Source organism: Thunnus albacares, chromosome 5 (assembly GCF_914725855.1).
Source record: "Thunnus albacares chromosome 5, fThuAlb1.1, whole genome shotgun sequence".
Classification (NCBI taxonomy): Eukaryota; Metazoa; Chordata; class Actinopteri; order Scombriformes; family Scombridae; genus Thunnus; species Thunnus albacares.
In genome coordinates, this window is record NC_058110.1 from 583,966 (window position 1) to 603,463 (window position 19,498).

The 19,498-nt window shown below is 42.4% G+C and overlaps 1 long non-coding RNA gene across 1 annotated transcript; it reads left to right on the forward strand.

Annotated features, from left to right (window-relative positions):
- The first annotated feature begins 16,987 nt into the window (after positions 1–16,987).
- Positions 16,988–19,498, forward strand: LOC122983179. The gene is made up of 2 exons (XR_006403606.1): positions 16,988–19,264; positions 19,334–19,498. It is a non-coding gene; the product is annotated as an uncharacterized LOC122983179 (long non-coding RNA).

Below are 19,498 nucleotides of genomic sequence, written 5' to 3' on the forward strand. Positions count from 1 at the left end.
GAATGTCCCTGTCACATTTGTCCAGCGCCGTTTGAGAGGCCGAGCCGTGGAAAGGCATACGTTCTCAAAAGCTTGACCTTCTGAGATGGTTTCAGGGGGGCCTTGGATATCTTGTCCATCATATCTTTTATTGTATCTCTTAGTGGGGGTTCCAGGATCCCTTTCCAGGGATTTATCTGGATGCCCAGATATTTTGCCGATTCCTGTTCCCCCACCATGTGGATAAGCATTCCCGCAAGTGACCGAGCATCACAGTCGTTGACCGTGTACCGTTTTGGGCCATTGCTCCCAATAAGGAAACCATGACACTTGGTGGGGTTGGTCCTCAGGCCTGTGAGATCTGAGAACCTATCCAGGATTTCCAAGTTCCTGGACATGCCATCCCACAAGTCACTCAGAAGCACCAGATCGTCGGCGAAAGCCAGTGAGGTGATGGAAGTGCCTTCAACACTGAACCCCACACCCAGCCTATCCAACGTGTGGAGAAGTGGATCCACTGCCAGGTTGAAGCGCAGCGGAGACATTGGAACGCCCTGTTTCACACCCACCCTGATCCCGATCTTTCTGGTGTCTCCTTGAGCAGTTTTTACTGTCAAGTAGTAATTCCTGTAGGAGTCCTTGATGAGACCTCTGATCAACTCATCCACACCACATCTCTCAAGCACCTCAGCAATATGCTTGTGGGAGACAGTGTCGAAGGCCTTGGTCAGATCAATGAACACTATGGCTAGCGTTTTTCTCTGGGACTTACTCAGCCTGAAAAGTCTGTCAAGAACAGCCAGGTTCTCAGAGCAGCCTGGCGTTTCGGTGAAGCCCTGCTGATGAGGGTGGATGGCACATGCCTCGGCTAGTCTCATGGTTAAGACTCTTGAGAACGCTCTCAAGACTACCGAGCCGATCAGGAGCCAGTTGTTGATATCACCGGCTTTACTCTGGTCACTAGACTTAGGGATCAGGGTCGTACGACTCTGCTTGAGGCACCTCAGCAAACGCCCGCTGTACATTATGGCGTTGAACAGATTGGCCAGCTTCTCGCCCTTCTTGTCCCACATGAGTAGGACATTACGTCCAACGCCATCAGGAGCAGGCGCACTCACCTGGTCCATCTTCTTTAATGCCTGCAGTGCCTCAGCAGGTGAGATAGGAGGGAATAGGGATGTGTTGTCCGCCTCCAGCAGAGAGGCGAACTGTCCGAGGCCCACGAAACAATCATCCCTTTCCCAGATCCCTCGCTACGTCTCAGTTACCAGTTTGAGATCAATACGGCAAACCGTTTGATCCCTGCCATCAAGCACCAGTCTCGCTGCGGAGCTTCCGTTGCTCCGATACAATGTCTGCAAGTTCTTCTATCGAAGTCTCTTGTTCGTCTTGAGGCGCTTTTGGTGATATGACAAAGTTTTCCTACCCGTACTCACGACACAAGTGTGGCACCTCCTCTGCAACTTCGCGAGTACCATCCTTAGATATCCATTAATTGCCCTGCAGGAGGAGGTCAGCGGTGACACGCCGTCAACACTGTGAGCCTGCAGGGTCTTGGTAAGATGCTCCTTGACCAGGGCCACTGGGGCCCTGGGGGGCAGCTCCTTTCGGAGGTCCGGCAACTTACCCAAGACGACGGCTGTGGGGGACTTAACCACAGCTTTTCCCCTCAGCCTCCTGAGGTTCCTCCACTTCTGTTGTATCTGGGCCTTCGTATATTGGGAGAGGGCTGAAACCGCGGCCTCGAGGAACCCAGAAATCCCTCCGAGGTCATCGTGTATACGATCCAGGGTTGCCAGTTCAGCCTGTGTCCACCCACTGTCCTTTGCTGCCCTTGCCGTCTGCGCCCTCGCCTTGTTGACATACACACCCAGGTGCTTCCTCCCCTGATGGGCTGAGAGACCCCTCTGTGGGGAGAAAGTTTTAGGGCATGTATTGCAGGCGTACCCCGTTATACAACCCGCTCCGGATCGGGTTGCCCCACACTTCACTGTATTTTACAAAAACCGTGGAGGAAAATGTTGTGGAGATTGTACCATGGAACAAACATTTCAAGCTTCTTAAATGCCTTGTTGATCAGTCTAAACCCAAAATCTGAACATCTGATCATATTCAGCACAAACTTTGACTCAGTTTCACTAAAAGATTGAAAACAACACGTGTGTTGAGCCTTACTTTGCAGCACATATGCTGAAGGCTGCAGCACATATGCTGAAGGCTGCAGCACATATGCTGATGCACATATATATATGGAACCATGCTGCCATCTATTGACAAGAGTGAGTTACTGAATGCTTTGTAACCATGGATTTGTATTTTAAAATCACCCAAGTGTTGAACTTGTGATCTATTAACCTCATGGTCATATTTTAACAGTTACATTTGATAAGCAGTTGTGTTGAAAGAATGTATTTTCTGAAGTAGTGGGAATGTAAAGACATAATTTTTGAAGCATTTGATTTTAAGGTTTTCTTTCATTGTTAAACAATATTTACATTGAAAGCATTTATGTTATGAAGCAAGGGTTATGTTTAACTCATATTTACATTTGTTTCTGAAAGCAATCAATCTAATCATCCTGCCTAACTTTATTTCTTTTCATCCTATTAAACTTTATTTCAGTAGATGGTTTGATATGTGTAAATAGTTTAAAGAAACAGTCAAGAAGTTTATGTTTGGTTCATAATAAGTCAATTCTTCTAATTACAAACATTAACCTTCATATTAATGCTTTGTGATGTTTAAGCATACATCCTTCATTGAATCAAGTTTCCCAATGGTTTTACAAATATGATACAAGCTGCAAGACTGTTATTAATCAGAAAATATCATGAAAGACTTGAACATTATGAACATAGTGTTTACAGCTTTAATGTGAAATAATAGGCAAGAGTGACTTGAAGTGTGAGCTTTTGCATGTAAAACCTCAGAATTAGACTTCCCCAAAATTTCTCTATTCAGGAGACGCAGGCTGCAAACCATCAGGCACAGCTATCAATAATTTGGCACAAAACCCTTTAGTACAAACCCAAACCTGTTTTATCCTAACTTACATAAAGTCTCAAACAGATTCCTCTTTGAGCTGGCCTCCAAGAACTTGAGAAAACTCTTAAAACATCTCCTTAATTTATTTTTCATCTAAATATATCCATATTTAATCTTTCATTGCAACAAGTTTATTTGTTTTTGTTTTATTAGTAATATTAAGTCTCGTATTGCTACGTATAATAATTTGATTTTGAAGAAAACACATACAGTATTTTATTTTTAAGTAGACGCCACTGAAGATTTGAGCAGAGTCAGACTAAACTTTATTTGGTACCACAGTCTGAATCCTCAAGGTTCCTCTGAGAGCAATACTGTAAACTGGAAGATAAGCCGGCCTAAAGACTCTTTCAGAGTGGCCTGAAACGGCTCGATTCTTTGTGCTTATGAAGACATACACACAGACCACAGCCTGATCCGGACTCTTTCACTGCAACACTGCTGGTGATGCTGCACCAACAACGCTGGACCTGCCAAGATGACACTACTACCACGATGAAACACCTCAACAGTGAGGCATAACATGGCTTTATGATCAAGGGTTGATGTTTGTTACATACCCCCCCCCCCTGCTGGATGGGATATGTATAGTCCTGCTACAGATCCTCTTGTTTGTGCTCTCTCTCCCAGGTGGCCTTAAGTGGATAATTGGGGGGAGAGCCTCTCTCATCTTCCCAGCCTGATCAACAGCAGCTTGTTTTGTGTGTTTGTGCAAAGAGGGAGGTGGAAGAAGAGTTAAAACAAAGAGAGAAAGAAAACAGGAAGATGGAAAAAGTGTGTTTTTAAGGTCTTTTGTCGTTTATGTTTTGTTTGTTTGTGTTTTACTGTTTTAGGGTCTTATTTTTTGACAGTTTTACTCTTGTGAAGAAGTTTGTGACCTTGCTCTGTGAAAGGTGCTACACTAAATAAACTTTACTTACTAACTTACATGTTTATCAACATAACAGAAATCATCATATTTCAATAACATGAACCAAAATGCTATGAGTCGTGTATAAATATAAATCCTAGCGGACAAAGTTGAGCTGAAGCAGAAGCCAGAAGACAATATAATCCAGGTTTAGTTAACACAATGATGTATTTGAACTCTAATTCTAATATTCTAATGTGTTAACAAACCAAAGTAGTCAAAGTATATTTCTATGATTCACTCAGAACTTTGTTACAGAGGGTTTTAATTAAGATAAGCCACTAAAATCAATTTTATTGGTGCTTTGTCTACACAATATTACACCATGCAAATAGAACTGCAGTAAGTTACTTTACTTAATAATATATGTTCAGTTTCTTGTTGATACAACTTTAGTTGTTTATGTGTCGACTGAGTTACATCTTAGTTTTTTCAGATTGTACTTTCTTGTGGTGGTGTTAACGTGGACTGTATTATATAAAGAGGTGTTTCTGATATTTTGTCCACCTCATAACTTCACAAATATGGTTATAAAAACACTGCATAATCTGATCTCATACAGCATAAATAACAAGTATAATTTTTTAAAATAATTTCCATACCAACATTATATAACATTCTACGCAGGTTCTATACTCTATAAATGAAGACAGTTTTATTTAAGAAATCAAATGTTTACTTACTGTAATTACTTTAATAACTTTACTTAATTGTGGTAAAATGTGACATGGTGGCCCAGGTCTACTCCTGCTGCTAACAGTGATCAGTGCCTGCAGCATTGAAAGGTGTCGCCGCTGCTGACAGAGGCGTCATTAGTCTGCACACTTTCACCAGTCTCAGGAGCCGCACTCTCAGGTGGCTGTGTGGTTGTTCTGGTGGAAGGTCTCGCCGTAACGTTGGCGTTAGGCAGCGGTGGAGGGACATCGGTCACCGCCATGTGACGACGCTGCAGCTCCTCAATCAGCCTTTCAATTAAAAAAAAGAAAACATCATTTAGACAATGTTAAAATACATTTCAGAGAGTAAAGAAGAAGTGATGTTTGAAAAAAGACTTCCACCAACCTGCTGAGTGGATCAGCATCGTCCATAATTTGGCGAAGGAGCACGTAACTAAACACCCTGCCAGATGCCAGAAGTTCATGAACATCCCTCTTTGCCTTCTCCACCTCTGCTTCAATGGCCTCTGCTGTACTGTTCTTCATGCAGACCCTGCGCACATGTACTGAAAGGGTTTCCTGGGTTTTCATGCACACAGGACACAGCAGATAGTGCCTGTTGGGTTTACTGGAAACAGAAAAAGACATTCTTCACTTCATTTAAAGCTTACTCAGGGAGAAGTTCAGGAGCTTTCAGCAGATATGCTTAAAATCTTAGCTTGGGTAAATGACCCAATGATTTCATTTTCACCTGAATAGAGTCATTAGTCAGTCATTATGCAAAAGATGTGACCAGCCATGTTTAAAATATGTGAAACTATTATCATGACTTTTACAAACTGTTATTCTGTCTCTGGCTTGTTTTCTCTGTTTTAACTTGATAAGAAAACAATGTTTTACTACATTCTGTTAAAAAAGGACTTCATAAGTGTTACATACTCCCCCCTACTGGATGGGATATGTATAACCTGATACTCTATTGACCATTGGTTTGTGCTCTCCCAGGTGGCCCTGATTGGATGATTGAGGGGAGGACCTATAAAGAGGGAAGGAAGGTGGCTTGGACTCTCTCTCTTTTCCATTTTCCAGCCTGAGCAGCAGCAGTTTGGTTCTTGTGTTTGTTCTGCTATGTTTTAGCTTTGCCTTTGTTATTTCTTGGTTTGTGTCGGTGAGTCTGGAAGTCCTCTTTTTGAGGCTTTATTTCTGTTAGGTTTAGTTCTTATGTGGATTTAGGTTAGAGGGGGGAGCTCAGATCCTACGGCCCTTTGTGGGCTGGTCTGGGTGTCTCCTCTTCTTTTTGTTCTTGTTGGCCGGCTCACCAGCTTCTGTTATTTGGTTGTTGTTGTTAATAAATTGGTTTAATTACTGTGGAATATCCTGTCTTTTAATCATATTGGGCCTTCTGTGGGCGAGCTGTTTTCAGATGATACTCTGTGCTTGAAAATGTCAAATAAAGTTAAATGTGTTTCTTTGTTTTTATTTTGATTACTCATAGTTTTGAAAAGAAAAACTTGATTTATCAAAGGTAAATGGTGACTAACTAAAGCTGAGTCTTTCAGCATATAAGGTGATCCCCCCCCCCCCCCCCCCCCAGGAGAACTTTCTGGCCCTCCTGGAAAACTCTCCATATAGAAGCCGTGTCATACCTCTGCTTCTGTCGCTCCTGTGCTTGGCCCAGATTACCATTGGCCAGTTCTTGAAATTGGTCCAGTTTGTCTCTCATCTTCAGGACGTATGAGAGCTCACTGCACTGCTGTTGTGGCATGGGGCCCTCCCAGGCCTCCTTCAAGACATCCATTGGACCCCTCACTGAATGTCCATACAGCAGCTGAAAAGGTGAAAACCCAGTTGATGATTGTGGGACTTCTCTATACGCAAACAACAAGAACGGAAGCCACTGGTTCCAGTCTGACCCTGAATCATTCACAAATTTCCTCAGCATGGACTTAAGAGTCTTATTAAAGCGCTCAACGAGGCCATCTGTCTGGGGATGGTAGGGACTGGTCTTCACACCCTGAATCCCCAGCAGCCTGTACACCTCCTTCAACAGGCTTGAAGTGAAATTGGTGCCTTGGTCAGTGATGATCTCCTTTGGGATTCCAACTCTGGAGAACAGCTGAATGAGGCAGTTGACAATCTGGCGGGCCTTAATCTTCTTCAAAGGAAAGGCTTCAGGATATCTTGTAGCATAATCGCAGACTACCAATATGTACTTGTGGCCTGCACTACTCCTTTCTAGTGGGCCTACAATGTCCATGGCAATACGGGAAAAGGGCGTATCAATGATGGGCATGCTTATCAGGGGAGCCCTATCTCCTTTCCTGCCCGGAGCTGTTAACTGACACTGTGGACAAGACTGACAATATTTTACTGTGTCAGCATACTGCTGGGGCCGATAGAAACGAGGAACCATCCTAGAAAATGTTTTTGCCTGTACTAAGTGTCCTGCCCAAGGGATTGAATGGCTCAGGTTAAGGACTGTGGGCCTCAAACTCTGGGGAATGACTAGCTGATCACCAGTCTGACTACGACGATACAACATGTCTCCCTTGACCACAAATGCTTCCCTTTCTCTCCCCGTCACCTGGGTTGACTCGGGCACACATCTAGAAAACAAAGTTGTAAGGGTGGGGTCTTGTCTCTGCAACTTAGCAATGTCACTAGAAATGGCAAAAAGGTCAGACTGTAAAGGCTCAGACACATGCTCAGCTACCTTTGTCCCCCTCACTCTGTCCTGTCTCCTCTGGCTCCTGCTCTTCCTCTCCTTAAGCTGTTTGGTGTGCTCAACCCCAGGCACTTCCTCCTTTGCAAACGGTAACTCCTCCCATGCCACTGTTGAACTAGCCTGTTCCTGCTTACTTTTGGACCTGGTGACCGCTAGCAAACTTTCACTGGTGCAACTAGCCCTAGCCTCACGAGACTGCTTAGCTATCAATTCAGCAAGGATGGGAAGATCACAGCCTAACACAACCTGATAGGGCAGTTGCTCAAATACCCCTACTGACAGCAAGTAGAGTTGGCCTTCAACCTGGATAGCTACCTTAGCTATGGGGTAACCTACTTTGTCACCATGAACACAGAAAACATCCACTGTCCCTCCACAATAAACAACATCCCTAGGGAGACTATCCTGTCTGACTAGGGTGCGATTACTTCCTGAATCTAGAAGAGCTACGCAGGGTCTGTCTTCAATTAACACACCTATTGTAAGCTCCTCACATTGACCTTCTGAGACCTCCTCCCTCCCCGGCTCACTGACCAGTAACTTGGGAGCAAAACACATGTAGTTTTTACTAACATGGCCCTTAGGACACTCTGCCTTAAAATGACCTGTCTGACCACAAGAGTGACACACTAAGAGGGCTTTGTTTCTAGGCTCAAATTTAGCTGAATTTGAGGGGAAGGAACTATGTCTTGTGTTTCTGGCTCTATGGTCACTCCCACCAATAGGCTTACCCAAGGGTGTGGGTGGGCGGGATTTGGCTGGGAGGTACTCTTTTGATGGACGGCGGGCAGCCAGGAAAGCTTCAGCCAATTCTGCTGCTTCTTTGGAGGTCTTTGGGTTCCGTTCTTTAATCCAGGTGCGAAGCTCAGGATTCAGGACTTTGAGGAACTGCTCCATGATAATGGTATCTCCAATTTGTTCCTTTGTCTTTTCTTTGGGAGCCATCCACTTGTCATACAAGTCCTTAAGGCGGACCTGCAGCTCTCTAGGTGTCTCCTCTTCTGCCGGCACACTGGAACGGAACCTCACTCGATAGGTCTCTGCACTGATTTCAAACTTCTTCAAAACAGCACACTTTACTTTTGCATAATCCATGGTGTCATCAATGTCCATAGCTACATAAGCAGAACGAGCTCGACCGGTTAGCAGTGGAGCCAGGTGAAGAGCCCACTCTCCCTGAGGCCACTGACAGGCATGAGCAATTCTTTCAAAGGTGATTAAGTAATGTTCAATGTCCTCACCTTCACTGTATGGCTGCATTTTGGGGCTTTTCCAGCCAGGAAGCCTCACCAGACCGGAATACTGTCCTCCATTAGCCAACTGTGTTAGATCAACCTCAGGCCTGCCTTGGATTGCTGGGATGTGAGGAGGCTCGGCTGTAAGCTCTACAGAGGGGGCGGATGGGGTTGCTGAATCTCCCATCAGCTGCTGACGATCCTGGCGGTCCTGTTGCACCTCATGTTGGAGCTGGGCAAACTGGTGCTGGATTCGCTTCCTCCTCTCCTCCTGTCGCTTGCGCTCCTGATCTATCCTGACATCGCTGTCAGCCTGCTGTTGCATCAGACATCGTAGAAGACTTGTCAGTTCAGCCATACTTTCTTTCTCCTGGGCTTGACCACCTGCTGCCCCCTGCTGGTCACAGACATCTTGAGACACTTCTGGAAGACACTCAGTTGCTTGAGGTTTCTTTTGTCTGGTTGACATTTTCTTCGCTGCCTCCTACTGGCCTGGATCCCACCACTGCCACCAAATGTGGTGTAGCCTGACCGGAGTGGCTGGTCACTTGGTAGGAGGCAGACACAGGAAACCTTATCCAGGTATCACAAGGTGGTTTATTTACAAGAAAAAGTGGCACCATGCTACACATGTAACAAAACAACAAAAAACAAAAAAATTATGTACAAAACAAAAAAACAACTAAATAGTTAACTTGGCCTAACTGATCAAAACTCAACTCATATCAACTGAACTTATATTAACTTATCATCATGTGAACACAGCTACACACTGATGTACTAACCCCCCGACAGCCAAAAAGCAACTGCTTAAATAGACCCTTCCATCAGCAGTCCATCAGAGTCAATCTGGGCTGTACCATTGCTGCAGGTGCATCCCATGTCTCTGCTAAAACAGGTCAGAGATAAAGTTATTCACTCTTACCAACCTCCATGGTGAAACATCATAGCTCACCACACAACACACTTCCAACCATACATACACTGATCAAAGTCACAGTAAATAACTCACTTAACATAATTAACTACCACCCCCGCCACATTATCCAACCCAGTGACATCACCAATGATGTCACCCAGTGTATAAATACAGGCCATTGTTGGGTGCCTCCTCCTTTTGTCTGTGGAGCACATGGTGAGTATGGTAAGTAACACAGAAAGAATAGGATTGAATTATCTTAACCCAATAAACAATAACTAAACTTAACAATACTTGTCGGTGTTTTACTTGAACCAAAAATGTTGCTGGTATGTGAACTGTAACCAGACATAATGCAAACCACAAACAAACCCGGGATAGTATGTGTCTGCAAGTTACAGATTGATCATAAACATGTGGCTAAACAAACAATTACCAAGCATGGTTAAATTTGTGAGCTATGTGGCATTGATGGTGAAAGTAGGGACAAATGGTGTATTCTCACCCACTTTGTCACATACAGTTATATGGGTACACTTTGTAAATATTTGTGCATTATATGATAACCTAAAGACTTTTCTTATTGTTAAAGTAGAAGCTCTGTACAGGAAACAATGAAGTGGAGGTGCTTTAACTGTCTCTGTGTGTATGAAACACAGTTATGACTGAAGTCAATTTTTGAATGAAAGACATAACATGGGGCTGTCTGAAACCTACCTCACAATCTGTGGGCCTCTGTTCAGCTGTCTGTGTGCTTCTAACACACATGTAAACTTCCACCATTCCCCCACAGGCTGGTGCAGCGGAGCAGGAGCCATGTCAGATGTTTAGGACCACCCGATGGTCACTGCCTAGATGACACACAGGCAACAATTTAGAAAGAAAAGTACAGCCTCTTGACATCTTATCAAGTTTGTATAAGCTACAATCATAGGTGGAAGAATGGTAAATGGACTGTACTTGTATAGCACCTTTCTAGTCTTCCAACCACTCAAAGTGCTTTTTACACTACGAATCACATTCACACACATTCACACGCTGAATGGGTACAGGGGCGACCATGCAAGGTCCCAACCTGCCCATCAGAGGAAGCTAACCATTCACACACATTCATACACTGATGGTTCAGCCATCAGGACCAATTTGGGGTTAAGTGTCTTGCCCAAGGACACATTGACATGTGGACTGGAGGAGCCGGGAATCGAACCGCCGATCTTCCGATTAGTGGACGACCCGCTCTACCTCCTGAACCACAGCCGATCTGAAGTAATCAGATCCTTTACTGCACTAAACGTAGTGATAGATCAAACACAATACCAACAGAAAAAGGGCATGTAAACTCCATCTACTCTAATAGATCAACTTAGAAAAGATCCCACAACATGACTTTGTGGTCACGTCATGTGATACCTGTGTGTGATACGTACAGCTCAGCTGACCATCAGACTGAACACTAGTGGGTTATTTCATGAGATATTATCATCAATGGAAGGAAAAACTTCAGGCACTGATGAATGGAGCAGGAACAAAAACACTAGGATTCAATTAAAAGCCTTTATTCAAAACACGGCTCCTTACAATAAAACATGATCTGTTTCAACTTTAAAGGTCCAAAAGACTGAACAAAAAACAAGCAAACATGAACATATGATTATGCAAGAATGTCAGTTTGTCAGAATGAGACTGAAGCACAGGGCTGTCTATAAAGCCAAGTGTCCAGTTAGCTCTCCTCACTGACATGTAAATGAGTCTTTAAAGTCTCAGTGTCTCGTCAGCGGTGGTTCAGAGGTTGTTGTTCTTTTCTTTTTGTGAAGAAGACTTTCTTGAGGAAAATAGCAGGACGAGTAAGTACTGATTCATTTTCACTACTTGATCTTTTAATTTGTGTTTTCTGCTTGATTTGTGACATTTGTGACAAATTAAAATCTAAATTCAGTCCTCCAGAGAGATAATACTTTTTATTGCTGTGTTCATATCAGAGCGTGTGTTTCTGTATTTGGAGAAGTTTACCGATGCTATGGCTGTGCTAGGCTGGAAAGTCAATACTTGTTGCAAAGAAGATCATTTAAGCTTTAATTTGATGCTGAACATGTTTGATTTAAAGCAGGTTTAACAGAAATACAGGAGGATAGGTACAATTATAAATGTAGGTTGGCTGAGGGTCTTTTGAAAACAGCTAAATGTAAACGTCATTCAGCAGCGTGCTGCTAGACACCAGAAAGTCTCAAATGAACAATGTTGGAGTCGGATCATGTGAACCTGAAAGACCAGGTTAACTCTAGAGAACATATGGCTGCTAATAATAGATGAATGCAGAACTGTGTAACAATATACATTAAATACAAACAACAATACATAACTTAATTCAATCAATTAACATCAATACGTCAACAGTGAACAAATAAATACATGAAATAGAAATATTTACAAAGCTGTGTGAAAAAAGAAATGAAGACACAAGGAGAAATATATACTAACATAAACAACACTGAGGAGTCTCAGTATAATATATAATTAATATTATTAATAATATACAATATAATTACTATATATAATGTTACAATTAAAATGGCGGGCTTATATCTTTACACAAAGAGATAATACTAATACTACTACTAATAATAATATAGATATAATTATACTATAGATAATGTGCAGATATGTATAGATAACAATGCTACTCATTGTCACTGGTGCCTCGGCTGGTGTTACTGGGGGAACAGCTGCTTGGTACTGGGCAGAAGATATTTTGCTGATGTGTACAACCTGATAGTTTGTTTGTTTGGTGGCTTTTAACAGGATTTAAAAAGGCAATTGTAGAGAAAAGATTGGCATTACTAAATGACTGGGCTGTTTCTGTGGAAAGCTAATTAGGGATATTGAAAAAAATATATATAAACATTAACAGCTGGTTAAAAAGTAACACAAATGATTTTATTATCAATTTTCAATGTTTTATCTGCTATAATGTATTATGTATGAATATAGCATCTTCCTAAATTGCATTATAATTAGTGTTATGATTTTAGTTCATTTTCAGTTGTTCCCTGTCTTGCTGCTTCAGACTGCGTTTTCCTGATTCACGTCCGCAGCGGGCCTACGGTGGCCGGCGTGAATGTGGGACTAGCCCCTCTCTCACAATCATGGATGTATAATAAGAGCTCTTATAATACATCTATGCTCACAATGCAATGTGTGTTGTACGTGGGAAGATATGAGTGTTCATGTGTTCAATGTAGATGTAGATGTGATGACATGTGGGGCAGACAGCCCGCCGCCCCGCAGCAGCGTCATTTGAAATATTTTAAATGACGCTGCAGTGCGGCTACAGCGCGAGCTTGAAATTTACAGTCGGCAACAGAGGGGAGACTTTCCTCCAACGCTAGCAAACTTGAATGAATTAAGTGGATTTCATAACCAAGCACAGGGTACAAAGCCTTTATTTGGAGGAGAAACTGGATTTAAAGCGCCTCGGAGCCCAGCAGCCACGGAGTACTGTCATCACTCAAACTGCTGGTTAAATTAACCGCGGGAGGAAAAACCGCCATGCTGCCCTTTTCTGAGCCGTCAGCTGGTAAGTGAAAGTATATTTTGGTGGTTCTGGTCCGTGCATTGGCCATATTGTTGTGCTGGATCGATTGATGTAGATGGTGACGAGTGTCAGTGTGTCCGTGCTTATCTACTGAGGTTGTTGTCATAAAGTTGTTGTCACAGAATAGATTAGTATCCTTAAAAAGTTGTCTTTGCACTTCGTTGTAGTGTCGAGCTCTTTGCTGTTCGTTCATGGCCATGTAGGCTGATTTGTTCTGAGCTTGGCTGTGTCGGCTTATGACGATATAATATCGCATTATTAATGAATCAATATTTCAGAGAGGTTGTGCTTCAGTGATGCGTTCAGGCGCCTCGTTCCTGAACGCATCACTGTCGTGAGTCAACCAGCCAACTTCAGCTAATGCTTTCTAGAGATCGTGGCTTTTCCCAAACTGAATAAATACAACACATATAGACACAAAACTGCTTTGCTAGCTCAATCTCGTTGTAACTAAGATATTCGTTGAGAAAAATATTTTTTCCATGGACAGATTTAGCTACTACGTCCGCAAACTTCACATATATTTGTAAGCTAGTAGCGCCACAGCACCGGCACAGCTGATGGAGGAAGCTGGAGTGGAAGCTGAGATAAACTCTCAACTGAAGGGAAAATGGTTAAGTTTAGCTGTGTGTGGGGGAGCCAGATAATGATGAAGAGTGAAGAAGGGTTCAGGTTTTTCTGTGTGTGTGTGTGTAACTCGTCTCAGTCTCAGAGTTCAATCCACCCAGTAAAGGGTCCGTTTTGTTTTCCCCACAACCCCTAATCAGTTCAGTTCAATCCACTTTCACAAACATTAACTCAAAACTCCACTCCGGGTTTTCACCGCAGATCCCCCACAAAACAAAACAAACCAAAGACACTAGCAAAGCCACACATAATATTTTTAGTGATAAGGCTTTTTTCATTTGAACACGGCTAGGTGTGCTGTTCTAAATGTCTAGTTGACCAATCAGATTGCTCGGTGGGAACTACGTGTTGTGTAATTCAGGCTTGTGACAGTGGTGATGTAACTTGTGTAATTTCTCTCTCTCTCTTCCTCTGTTTATGTGTACAGGACCTGCTAGAAGCCACTTTGTTGTTAAAAGTGTTTTGTGGAGCCATGCATGGACCCATAACATGTTAAAAACACATCAGTAGCAAGAGCAAGTACTGTAGTTTTCCTGGTATGTAGCCTATCTATTGAAGTAGTTGTTGCCCCACCAATTTTTTAAAAACACCACTGCTCATGCCAATGTGTTGCTCAGTTCTCAATCGTTGGTGATTCCACTGTCTGACAAACTCAAGGCAAGATTGCTGGATTCTTCCGAGATAAACATAATGTAATGCTCAGACTTGCACTTCATTATTTGAATCAAGAATTCCTACACTCTCCATGTACTGAAATAGTTGTCAGTAGAAGTCAGAGACAACTCTATTGCCATCCGCCCACAGCCTCTCAATCTGTTGATTATGAACACTTCTAGCAGCTATATAACTCCCCCGGTCCGCACCCCTGTTCTCAATCATAAACCTTGCCACATCTACATTTTCTCCCACTCTGTCCCCTCTGACTCTGAGTGGCAAACCAAACTGAGATACACCATTGCAGAAAAAAGAGAGAACAGTTGAAGCACGCTTGTTTGTGCAACGTTCCAAATAAACGACTGTAGCCATCAATGCATCCATGGAAAACAAATCTCCAGGCGATCAGTTTATGATTGGAGTCAATGTGCCTGTAATGAAAATGGAGAACAAGGTTAAAGTGACTACAGAACACATATACAACTGCACGGTTGGTCTTCATCTAGAGACTGATCAGCCTACTACGCTGTTTTATCTCTGTTGTATATAGTAATGGGTGTAGCCGTCTGTCCGTGTGTTAGCATTGTGGCCGGATTTGCACAAAGCTTTGTAGAAGGTTCATTGTAGATCAACTGAGAATTGATTAAATTTCCACAATCATCCACCAAATGGGGGCGCTGTAACCCTGACCAATCACTAAAAGGCGTAACTTCCGAACGCATTTCACGTAACACCACAAAACCTTGTAGAAAGGTTGGACATGGGCCGAGGAAGAACTGATTAACTTTCCACCTGGATTGTCCTTAAATGGATATTTCACTTTAGTAAAACTTGTCAAAATTCAGCAGTCTTACCTCTATCAAAGTGCATCTACAAGTAAGCTAGTGATCACTGCTGTCCTTGTTGTCTGCCCTCAACACCACCATTTCTCCCAGGTGTCAGGCTCCTCATTCACTTCCATTCATTTTAGGGACCTAGTCTAAATATTATACTGGTGGTGTTGAAAACAGATAACGGGGACAGCAATGGTCACAAACTTACTTGTAGATTGCTTTAGATGTGGGTAAGACTACTGAATTTTGGTGGAGGTGGAGTGGGGGACAGAGGAGGACGGGTGCCTGCTGTCCTCTGCATCTCTTACATTGGACTTAATGTATTTCATTTTTTTTCATGCTAATCTGTGATTGGCCATGACACGTAAAATTTCGCTCCAAGGGACGACGTCCTCTCTAACCAATCAACAACCAGAATGCAATATTGACATTGAGTTGGTCCAATGATAGTTTCCAGATTTCATCTTCAATTCTCTCCATTGTAAGGCAGAGTAGCAGCAGTAGATAGCGCCTTGCGTTAGCCAACGCAACAGTTAGCTTGTTGTAGCAGCCTGAAGGACTCTTTATACATCCATGGAAGGACTGTTAAGGACTGTCGTTAAGCTAACAGGAGAAATTATCTGGACTGTGCAGCGCAGCAGCAGCAGGACGCTGACGGGAGGCTGGAGAGAGAAGCAACCGGAGAAACAACCAGCAGAGTTAGCTTGTTTGTCATTGTTGCTAATGATATCAGACTGGTTAAGCAGCAGCCACAAAGTTCTGTTAACTAACAAAAAAGATGACCAACAGTCACAAATGGATGTTATGACATGAATACTTCATCTCCATGATAGAAAGAAGACATCAGATAACGTGAGTCAGATACAGCTTCTCTCTCTCTGTCTCTTTGGTCGCTAATTTCATCTCTGATGGTTAAATGTCTGTGTGGCTTTTTTGTGTTTTTTATCTCCTTAACAAGAATGCAGCAGAGATCATATAATGTGTTGTGGGTAATGTTAGTTTGCTTGTTGATGTTACAGTGAGCTGTCTGGACTCATTCATTGTTTTTAATTGAGTGGTTGTTCAGTCACCTGTTGATGTTGTGTGATTAGTGAATGAGTGCAGGAGGTCTGGCTGCTGCTTCTGACAGTTTCTTTAGTTCCTTTTTAAGCTGAGCCGTATATTGAGTAATAAGCTTAAAGTAATTAGAATAACAAGTGTTATCTAGTGGTGTAACAGATTGTAGTTGATCCGTGATGCGTACGTATTGCCCCCCACGGTTTGGCAGGCATATGAACTGCGGATTAATTGCAAAATTTAACGTCTCAGTTAAAGTAGACAATGGTACAAAAAGTACAATAATTCATTGTTCGAACAGCAGTGATTTGCATCTGATGCATCTTGGTCGCGGAAGTGGTACTCAAAAAACTCGTCCAGGGTTGGCAGGTCTGACTGTGTGATAAAAGCATGAAAATCAGCAATATTATATGTAGGCTATAGTTTGTTTGTTTTTTCGCTGCAATACCGCGAGTGGCCACTGTGACAAATTGGCTGCAAGGCTGAGTGGCAGTGCCTTAACCAGCTCTTATTATATCACTACAGCTTTTATTATACATCCAGGAATACTACCTTCTTCTACCACAGATGTGAAAATGCGTGGATGTGATTTTTACCTACGTCTTGTGATGGAAATCTGAAAATAAAAAGCCGACAAAGACCAAGTTGTCTTTTTGTCCTTTAATGAAAAACCTTGCAAGGGATCAGCATAAAGTCACAACAGAGCGTAATTGCAGACTGATGTCGGTTACAAAGTGCACATACCTTTAATAGACAAGGAGTCTGGTAAACATATCAGAATGTGAGTGGGGTGCAGTGCTGGATGTCATCAAAGCTATCAAACTAATTATAAAAGAACTGTAGCATGTCCAGGATGATGCTACTCCCTACTCTGATCCAGTGTCAAAAATAATGAGCACAGATGTTACATGTTCAAGGTTATACAATATGAGTGTGTTTGTGTGATGCAGAGGATACAAAGTGTGGTTTTTCCATTACATTTACATCTTTTCATCACATTTTATCACTCATTAAGGAAAAATTACACAAGATTTTACCTTCATAGTAAACAATCATCCTTACATAACATAACGGAGTGATAAAAAAAAAAAAAAAAAATCTAATGTTACCTCAATCAAGATTTTAAACATTACGTCATAAAATATCACTGTAGGAAAGTAAGATACTGTTTTTGTGGATGTAAGCATCCCAAAATAATCTATCAGTGTAGACGTTGATTCCAGCCCTTCATTCTAACCAGTAACGCTCGTGTTACATCAGACGCCATCTTATGGTGAAGAAATAGATTACACTCTACAGTCGGTAGGCCTGTTGTGTTCATACATCAGGAGGGCTTGCTGTAAAACAATATGTCATGAGCATCTATGGCACAGGAGTCAGGGTGATTCAAGTCTTTTATTCTATAATGAGACACACAACCAGTCAGTTCAGGAGGACGGACAGACGGATCAGCACAGCTTGCTCCCACAACACCATGAAAATCCTTCTCTGCTGTAGGTGACTATGTTGGCTTGAAAGACTTTACATTGTGGTCGTATAGTGATACAATCATAATAAAATAAACTTACAAATGAAATAAAATACATTAAAATGACTGTGTACCTTTTTACAATATCAATAACTCTCTATAACATCAATATCTACAGTATTATACCAAAACTAGAATGGATTCTTTACAGTAGAAAAGATGTCATTTAATCCCCTGCAAGTTCTTTTATATTTATATATATATATATATAATTACATTTATGTTCCTCTGCTGCCACCTTCAGGAATGTTACAGTAACAGCAGACAAGCTGGTTTATCCCTGTTGACAAGCATGAATGAATCTGTTACCTATTAAATGGCTGATTTAACTTCACTCTGCTTCACATATCTGAACATACTGTAACGGACTGTGTTCATGTCAGTGTTTAACTGTTATGAGTGTTACTGTAAGAAACATTAGGTCCCAGCCTAAGTCACTGTACACAATGTCCTCTTCCAACCTGAAAGACCAGGTTAACTCTAGAGAACATATTTGACCTTCAAAGGTCAGCAACACAATCACAGCCCAAACCTATGCAGTAGAAACATCTGGTCAACGTGAAGTGGAAACAATAACAATACAGGACTCTTACAGATAAAGTATTATCAGCCAGCTGCAAAAGAAGCTTTCAGCAAGGACAAGGCCAACCAAGACAAAGCTAACCGCTACTCCTCGCCAAATCAAGGTGAAGCTGTATTTTACAAAAACCGTGGAAGAAAATGTGGAGATTGTACCATGGAACAAACATTTCAAGCATCTTAAATGCCTTGTTGATCAGTCTAAACCCAGAATCTGAACATCTAAGCCACTAAAATCAATTTTATTGGTGCTTTGTCTACACAATATTACACCATGCAAATAGAACTGCAGTAAGTTACTTTACTTAATAATATATGTTCAGTTTCTTGTTGATACAACTTTAGTTGTTTATGTGTCGACTGAGTTACATCTTAGTTTTTCAGATTGTACTTTCTTGTGGTGGTGTTACTGTGGACTGTATTATATGAAGAGGTGTTTCTGATATTTTGTCCACCTCATAAGCATCCCATAATAAATGCAAGCAACTTTTATTATTGTAACTTAACAGTCAGAGACTTCATCAAGATCAGAAACATCATGGTGTGGTGGAATCCAATCAGGAATAGTTCGCTGAGTCATTTGATGAGAGACAGATTTGTCAACCGTGTGGACAATCAAACCTCTGATACACGGGATCAAACAACAGCCACAAAATACAAACACATTGAACCAAGCAAACCACACCGTCCAGGACGTCTGAATGGATTCCACGGTCATCGTTCGGGTTCCATCGTAGATCCCACGATGGTGACACTAAGATTCACTCAGCACGTCACTTAGTTGGAGCTCGGCCTGCTCTTGTCGGACAGTATGCCGATACTGTCACTTCTACTTCTCTTCCTGGTCTGTGAGTGGATGTCTTTGTGTCGGTCACCTGAGAGCAGCGATCCGCCTACACTCTCGTAGAGTCCTCAATCGCGCTGTGGTGACTTACTCTGTTGTTGATGTCTCTGGTGGAGGTGGAACTGTTTTGCAGTGGTTGGCATGGATCCAGGTGACTCTTTCAGCGACCTTTACTGCCGTCTGTGTGGTCAACAGCACCTGGAATGGGCCCGTCCACCGCTTAGAGCGCCAAGCCTTTCATCACTATCCAGTCAAAAGGCTGCCGGCCATGAAGGGGTCCTTTGGCTGGAGTTGGTACTGCTTCTTTCACTTGATT